The sequence below is a fragment of the Canis aureus genome, chromosome 4, assembly GCF_053574225.1.
Source record: "Canis aureus isolate CA01 chromosome 4, VMU_Caureus_v.1.0, whole genome shotgun sequence".
Taxonomy (NCBI): Eukaryota; Metazoa; Chordata; class Mammalia; order Carnivora; family Canidae; genus Canis; species Canis aureus.
In genome coordinates, this window is record NC_135614.1 from 20805554 (window position 1) to 20813919 (window position 8366).

The following is an 8366-nucleotide window of genomic DNA, read 5'->3' on the forward strand; positions in this document are numbered from 1 at the left end:
ATCAGTGGGAAGATACTAAAAATATTTAACCAACAGCATGGCTCAGGTCCCAACCAGAGCTTAGCCTACAACTGAGTCTTAGAAGGCGCCTTTTGTGCCAACTGCTAATCTTTTCATTGCTGGGTCTAAGGAAGGTCCCAGACAAGAGGCCAAGTAGAGGAAGGCTACTAGTAGTGATGAGAAGGGATACAAAAGTACTTCATATTTTAACCATTTGTATGGCCTTACTAGGGAATAACAGTCTTCAACTGATAAACAGAAATAACATTAAAAATATTCCGGCATAGCACAGGGCAATTAATTGGTTAAATTCAACCAAGTGGCAGCTCTGATAAAGAGTGAATGTATATGTACCGATATATAATGGTACATTAACCTTTGTTTTAATTTGCAGCAGAAACTAATGGCAGTTTTTGGGGTCAGGGCAGGAGGAAGATTTACTTTCGTTGCACAATCCTCTATGGCAGATGCTATAGGTTTGCTAACATCCCTTCCAGCTCTGGCCCAGCTTTACTCCCCTAGATTTCAAAAACCAAATACAGCTTGGGTGAGATTTTAAAAGGCCACAGGCATCAGACAGCTCCTGGGAAAGCTGTGGTGGGGCTTCTGGTGTCCAGCCCAAGAATCCAGAATGGTGGAAGCTAGCACAACTGCAGGACTGTCTCTCAGGTACAGTTGGACAATTTCCCTGTTGCTTCATCTTTGGCTGTGTCTCTGGGTCTCCTAGAGAATCCACGAACTATCTAATATCATTTATGAAACTCTGTAGACTCTTGGCTGCAGTAAAGAACTGTAGCTAAGGCACTCTTTGTTAAAACTAAAAATAAATGTGTAAATTTAACTAATTCAGTTTAAAAGAATATTTTTATAAGATTTTTTTTAAGCATACAAGCTGGATGGTGGTACAGTTCTGGCCTGAACACATCTGGTCAAAGAGGCAAATCCAAAATAACCAGCCTAGGATCTGGGTCTCAAAAGACCATCTGAATGTCAGCTGTGTCCAACCACCAGATAAAACGTTACACTAAAATTCATCTAGAAATGAACATTATGTGATCATATCTAGGAAAATCTTGGGGGCGGGGGTGGAAAGTAAGAGAGAATTAATCCTTCCAGGTATTAAAACATGTCATGAAGTGAAATTATTTAAAAAGTAAGGACTGGGGATGTCTAGGTGGCTCCGTCGGTTAAGCATCTGCCTTCAGTTCAGGTCATGATCCCAAGGTCCTGGGACTGAGTCCCACATCAAGCTCCTTGCTTGGTGAGGATCCTGCTTCTCCCTTTACCTGCCACTCCCTCTGCTTGTGTGCTCATGCACACTCTCTTTCTCTCTCTCTCAATCTCTCTCTCTGACAAATAAAATCTTTTACAAAAAAATAAGAATTAGATAAAAATTAGGTACAAATATTACTGTAACAGAAAAGAAGGTTGGAAAACAGACTAACTATAAATTTAGCTCATGATAAAGAAGGTATTAAATTAGCAGGGAAAAGAGTTATTCTTAAATCATATTGGATCAAATGAATAAACATTTGGATGAAAACTTAACATAAAACTGACTCCTAGCCTCACTCCTTTGCTCAAAACCAACTCCAGATGTAGCAAAAACTAAAATTCTGAAAGAAAATATAAGGGAAATTATCTGTAATACATTTATGCATACTAGTTAAAGCAAAAAGTCATTTAAAGGAAACACAAAAGGGACACCTGGGTGGCTCAGTCAGTTAAGCATCTGCCTTGGGCTTAGATCACATTCTCAGGTCCAAGGATCAAACCCCAGGTCAGACTCCCTGCTAAGCCCCTCTCCCTCTGCCCTTCCGTCCCCCACACTGCTCATGTTCTCTCTTTTTCTCAAATAAATAAAATCTTAAATAAATTTTAAAAATTAAAAAAAATAAAGGAAACACAAAATCCAGAAGTCATAAAGAGGTCTAAAATTTTGAAAACAAAAATATTTTATTTTCTGCATTATTTAAAAATAAAACATAAAAGTCAAAAAACAAACAACAAATTGGGGAGAAATACAATGCACTAAACAGACAAAAAAAGGTTAATTTGTTTAATTTACTATGGAAAGAAAATGGACAAAGAATGCAAAAAGGCAGTTTATGTTAAAAAATACAATGGACTAATAATTAGTTTTAAATTACACATTACTCATAATTAATTAAATGCAAATCAAAAGAACAAGATATCATTTTTACCTATCAGACTGTCAAAAGTGAAAAAAAATTTTTAAAGATTTTATTTATTTATTCATGAGAGACAGAGAGAGAGAGAGAGAGGCAGAGACACAGGCAGAGGGAAAAGCAGGTTCCATGCAGTGAGCCTGACGTGGGACTTGATCCTGGGTCTCCAGGGTCATGCCCTGGGCTGAAGGTGGCGCTAAACTGCTGAGCCACCCGGGCTGCCCCAAAAGTGAAAATTTTGAAAGAATATCATCAGTGCTGGTTAGATTTGGGGACAATAAGCTCTCAGCATACAGCTAGTGAGATTATAAACTGATACAAATTTCTTGAATAGAAATATGACAATATCTGTCAAATTCTAAATTTTGCATACTCTTAACCTTTTGATTGATACTTCCAATTAAAGGTAATTCTTAAATTTTAAAGTGAGCATTTTCAAACTCTCACAGTCACTCTAGAATATGAAGGTTCCCCAAAAAGTTAAAAATACAACTACACTACTAGGTATTAACCCACAGGATACAAAAATACAGATTCAAAGGGGTACATGCACCCTGATGATTATAGCAGCATTATCAACAATAGTCAAACATGAAAAGAGCCCATGTGTCATCAAATGATGAATGGATAAAGAAGAGGTGGTATATATGTACAATGGAATATTACTCAGCCATCAAAAAGAATGAAATCTTGCCATTTACAACAACGTGGATGGAGCTAGAGTATATTACGCTAAGTGAAATAGGTCAGTCAGAAAAAGACAAATATCATATGATTTGATTCATATGTGGAATTTATGAAACAAAATAGATGAACATATAGGAATGGAAAAAGAGAGTGAGAAAGAGGGAAGCAAACATAAGAGATTCTTAACAATAGAGAACAAACTGAGGGTTGATGGAAGGAAGGGGTTGAGGGATGGGCTAGATAGGTGATGGGTATTAAGGAGGGCATTTGTTATGAAGCACTGGGTATTGTATGTAAGTGATGAATCACTAAATTCTACTCCTGAATCCAATATTATGCTATATGTTAACTCACTAGAATTTAAATAAAAATTTGAAAATAAATAAAATGAGCATTTCTTTAGACCCAGTAATTTTATTTCCATGAGATTATCCTAAAGATAGACTCATAAAAATACATCAAGATGGGATGCCTGGTGGCTCAGCAGTTAAGTGCCTGCCTTCAGCCCAGGGAGTGATCCTGCAGTCCTGGGATTGAGTCCCCCATCAGGCTCCTTGCATGGAGCCTGCTTCTCTCTCTGTTTGTGTCTCTGCCTCTCTGTCTGTGTCTATCATGTATAAATAAATAAAATCTTTTTTAAAAAAGTACATCAAGATACAAGAATAAGGATATCCATCACAGCACAGTAACATGAAAAAACTAAAACTACTAAAAACAACAAACATCAATACAAAATGGGCTAAATGAATTATGCTACATCCATGTAAAATACTATGAAGTTGAAAAGAATGAAATAGGTCTATATGAATTAGTATGCATCTGTCTTAACTAAATGTAACTGTCTTAAGTGGGGGAGAGGGGCAGGTCAATATGTATATCATGCCCTCTTATTCTTGACCTAAATTGGGATTCTGTAAACTAGCAAGAAGAACGTAATGTATGGATATTGCATAGGCAACCAACAGTGCCTATAACAGGTTATTTGATTCTGAAAAACTAGCATTCCTTTGTTATCTCATAATGGGGAAAATAGAACTGCTGAATCTAACTGAAAAGCAAGTTAACTTTGCAAACTCCCATGGAAACATGACCAAGGAGCCCCAACCCTGGACTAAGACAGACACCGATACCTCTTCTGGAGAAGCACAGAGAAAGCAGTTTTTTTTTTAAGATTCCTTCATCCCTAGCCACAAACAAACACACATTAGAGGTCAAAGCCTTACTTTATTCACTAGTATCTATCCCCAACATTAAGAATAATGTCTGCTATACAAGTCATCTAGAATGAGTGCGTTAATTAATTCCAAAGCCAATACCAGAGTAGACTCAATATAGTACTTTTGCCAACCCTGCCTGGGGACAGTTTGCATTAATACCACCTCCAGAAACCTCATCAACTGAGACCTGGTCATTCATTTATTATCTAATTAGTTGTATACCTCCATCCCAATTATTTACCCCATATGCATAGACTGAGGAGATAAATACTGTATGGTGTAATTTAAGCAATGCTATGCAAAGCCAGGTCTGCAATGATATAAGTAGCCTGTAAGAATGTAAATCAATGACTACTTCCTTCATCTAAAAAGTCTTGCTACAAAGTCTTAGAGTGTAGAAGACTTAATTCTGGTAGAAACTTATTTTCTCCTTTCATGTAACAGACTGAGAACTGCTGATCATATTTTGAATACAGCTAATATAAAGTAGGGCATAAGTGCTCAAGTTCCACTACTTGAAGACCTTTCTTTGCACTAAACATTGCTGTCATCAAATCTATTTCCCCACTGTTGGAGGGACCTGAAGCAGAAGTACACTGGTTAGGATAAGAAAGACAGGAAAAAGAGGTAGGGGTAGGGGTGCCAAATAAAGTTGACCTAATTTACAATTTGGCACATAGGAACTCAAAATAATTTCTCAAATCCTGGAAGTTAGTGATTAAATTGGTAGCAGATTAAATTGGCTGTGTCCCAGGCACCAATAATACAGTTAAAAACCATAATTAAGCATGTGAAAATCACGTGCAATAGCTAATAGTCCTTTTTACTTTCAAAAATTCTGCAGTCTCAATTATCTGTCACTTTCCATTAGATCTACAACTTGACTAAACTCAGGAGTTCCACCCCATAGTACCATGTCACTTAAAATCTAGTATCTGAACAAAAATGTGAAAATCACACTTTTTGAGTCTCTAGACTAACATTCCCATGAGCCAATGGTCCTTAAGTAAACACAATTTTTTTAAGTCCTCATTACAAAGCACATAGTATCTCTTCAGGCAATATTGAGCTGCCAACTTCTCAAATCTTAATCTCTCTATCCCAAAGGAAAAATAAAAATATGACAACAGAAGTTCATAGGAATTAGAAAAGGGTACTCCCATTCTTCCATAGCTTTGGTCTTCCTCTAAATATCACTGAAAAAGAAAACTTCACAATTAAAAAATTTTCAATATAAGCAAAATATATTTTTTAAGAATTCACAACCCTGAGACGACTGGGTGGCTCAGCGGTTGAGCGTCTGCCTTTGGCTCAGGTCATGATCCCAACCAAGTCCTGGGATGAAGTCTCACATCAGCCTCCCCACAGGGAGCCTGCTTCTCCCTCTGCCTGTGTCTCTGCCTCTCTCTTTGCATCTCTCATGAATAAATAAATAAATAAAATCTTTAAAAAAAAAAAAAAAGAATCAGACCTATACATACAGAAAACAAACAGATGGTTGCTGGGGGAGGGGTGAGGTGCTTGGAGGAAGAGAGAGTAGGTAAACAGGAGTGAGAGACACAGGCTTCCAGTTATGAAATGAATAAGTAATGGGAATAAAAGGCACAGCATAGGGAATATAATCAATGATATAACAACATTGTATGGTGAAAATAGCTACACTTGTGGTGAGCATAACGTTACATATAGAGATGTAGAATCATTGTTATAAACCCAAAACCCATGTATCTTGGTGTGTCAACAATATTCAAATAAAATATTAAAAAAAAAAAAGAATACAGCTTAAAGAAACGATCTTCAAAATAAATACATACACTCAATAAAATCTTTAAAAAGAAAAAAAAACGGGTTGCCTGGGTGGCTCAGCAGTTGAGCGTCTGCCTTTGGCTCAGAGCCTGATCCTGGATCCCCAGGATCGAGTCCCACATTGGGTTCCCTGCGGGGAGCCTGCTTCTCCCTCTGCCTGTGTCTCTGCCTCTCTCTCTGTGTCTCTCATGAATAAATAAATAAAATCTTTTAAAAAATAAATAAACACATACATACATACACTCACAAAAATATTTACCACAGCACTTGGGTATTAAATTATAATTAATAAGGGATCCCTGGGTGGCGCAGCGGTTTGGCGCCTGCCTTTGGCCCAGGGCGCGATCCTGGAGACGCGGGATCGAATCCCACGTCAGGCTCCCGGTGCATGGAGCCTGCTTCTCCCTCTGCCTGTGTCTCTGCCTCTCTCTCTCTCTCTCTCTCTCTCTCTCTGTGACTATCATAAATAAATAAAATCTTTTAAAAAAATAAATAAATAAATAAATAAATTATAATTAATAAAATTATATCCATTAACTTGGGAAAAAGGTTACACAGCAATTTAAAATAATATCTATGTAAAATAGGAAATATACATGGAAAATGTTTTGGTATAATGTTAAATGTAAAAGCAAGGTCCCAAATTTTATCTACAGTATTACTGAAATTCATTTTAAAGTCAGTCATGCAGAGAAAAAAAGACTAAAAGGAATACATCAATGAGATTACAAGTAATTTTTTTCTGTGCTTTGAAAATTCCTATAATTCCTACAGTTCCTTCAAATTTCTGTGCTCATATTACTTTTACGATTAAAATAAGTTTTACTATAAAATCCCAATAATTTACTCAAATAAGAAGATGCAGACTATTTACAGGAGGGTAACAAAAAAGCTGTGTCTAAACTGTCTGTATTTTGGGTGTCTCCACTGAATAAATTTGTCCTTTGCTAATACTGAGGTCACTTTTTATAGTGGAGAATGAAATTTTAATAGCACATCCAAATGTGCCATTCAAATTTAACTGTTGATAATCCACATGTCCAAATCACAACTATTTTCAATATGTTGAGCTTTCATTCTGTCTAAATAAGCTAACCACAAACCCAGAAGCAAAGCTAATTTGAAATCTTGTCTGTCAAAAAGAAAAGAAACAAGAAAAAAAAGAAATCTTGTCTGTCATATATGTGTGTTCTAAGCAAATCATTGGATTTCATGTATCTTCAAAGACATTGTAATAGGCTTTCTTAGTGGTGTAGATCAGTGACTCAAAACTTATACAATCAATGAATTTTCTGATGCCTAAACTAAATTTCTTCTGGTTTCTCTTTGAACTCATCCCTTCCAGTTCTGTCCTGCTGCAAGTAAAGGCAACTGTTCAGTTACTCAGATCCCATCAAACAGTGACCTTCGCTTTATATTACTGATTATTACATCCTATATAACGTGATTTTTATTTGATTATAAGTGGTGGTAAAACAGTTCTGAGAGAACTCAACCTCTTAATTTTACTGCCAATTATAAAATATATACATGAGACAAATATTAAATTCAGGAATTACTGCTTTTGCTGCCATCTCATTTGAAAAATCTTCCATTTACTGTGAACAAGCTTTTGGTTGAAAGTAAAATCCCTTCAAACATTTTCTATCTTTGCTTCCTTTTGCCCCAACCCCAGCACAAGCATCCAGGCCGTATCTTATCTTTTCCTGCACAGTATTGCAATCGGCTTTTTATAGCCAGAAACTCTCTGAATGCAAAGCACGACCTTGGCTACTAGCTTCCCCTGGCACTAGTTCGAAAGTTATTTATAACTTTAAAATTAGCATGAAAGCCTACATTTCTCATCATAACTACTCAAAACATTCCCGTCTTATATAATAATGTAATGTACTTTAATCCAGAAGGAAACCCCACATTTTAAGCCTACGATATATAACTAAGGCAGAGCAATTCAATGCAGAAACAAGAATGGACTCAAGTCCAGCTCTTCTCTTTACAAACTTGACTCTTACCTTTCTGTTGCTTTCTATAAAGTAAATGTTTTTAAAAATTCGGCTCTTGTAGGGAATTTTCCAGAAAGAGTTTTTTTGGGGAAAAAAAAGAAGACGACGACTTCTTAGTCAGAGTTACAGAGTACCAAATTAAGAGGCAGTGGCAGTGGGGCAGTCACTTTAGCTGAGCGTCATTCACCCAGGATAAGAAAGAAAGGGGAGGTTACAAACCAGGGTGGGTGGTATCTAATCCTGAACTGCTAGTCACTGACCTCACTGACAACTTGTTACTGAAAATACTTCGTTGAAAAAGGCCAGACACATACTTTGCCTAGAGATCTACAAACATAGCTGTCAGGAAGCTCTGAATAAGTTAGATTTGCATTTCTCTAGTCCCTTTCCAAAATAAGGACCTCTTTACATCTAATTAAACCTGATGGCTGGAATTATGGAGAGTGAAAAAAATGATAAAACAA

The 8366-nt window shown here is 36.6% G+C and overlaps 1 protein-coding gene across 6 annotated transcripts in view; it reads right to left on the reverse strand.

Annotated features, from left to right (window-relative positions):
* CTNNA3 (catenin alpha 3) overlaps positions 1-8110 on the reverse strand; it is a 1688099-nt gene extending 1679989 nt beyond the window's left edge. For 3 of the 6 annotated variants that reach the window (XM_077894692.1, XM_077894694.1, XM_077894695.1), the window contains exon 1: positions 7912-8109. The gene's annotated coding sequence lies outside the window, so the exon portion shown is untranslated. Of the gene's footprint in view, positions 1-7911 lie in introns of all 6 variants that reach the window. The other 3 variants (XM_077894689.1, XM_077894691.1, XM_077894693.1) reach the window with 3 other exon arrangements.
* Between the last annotated feature and the right edge of the window lie 256 nt (positions 8111-8366).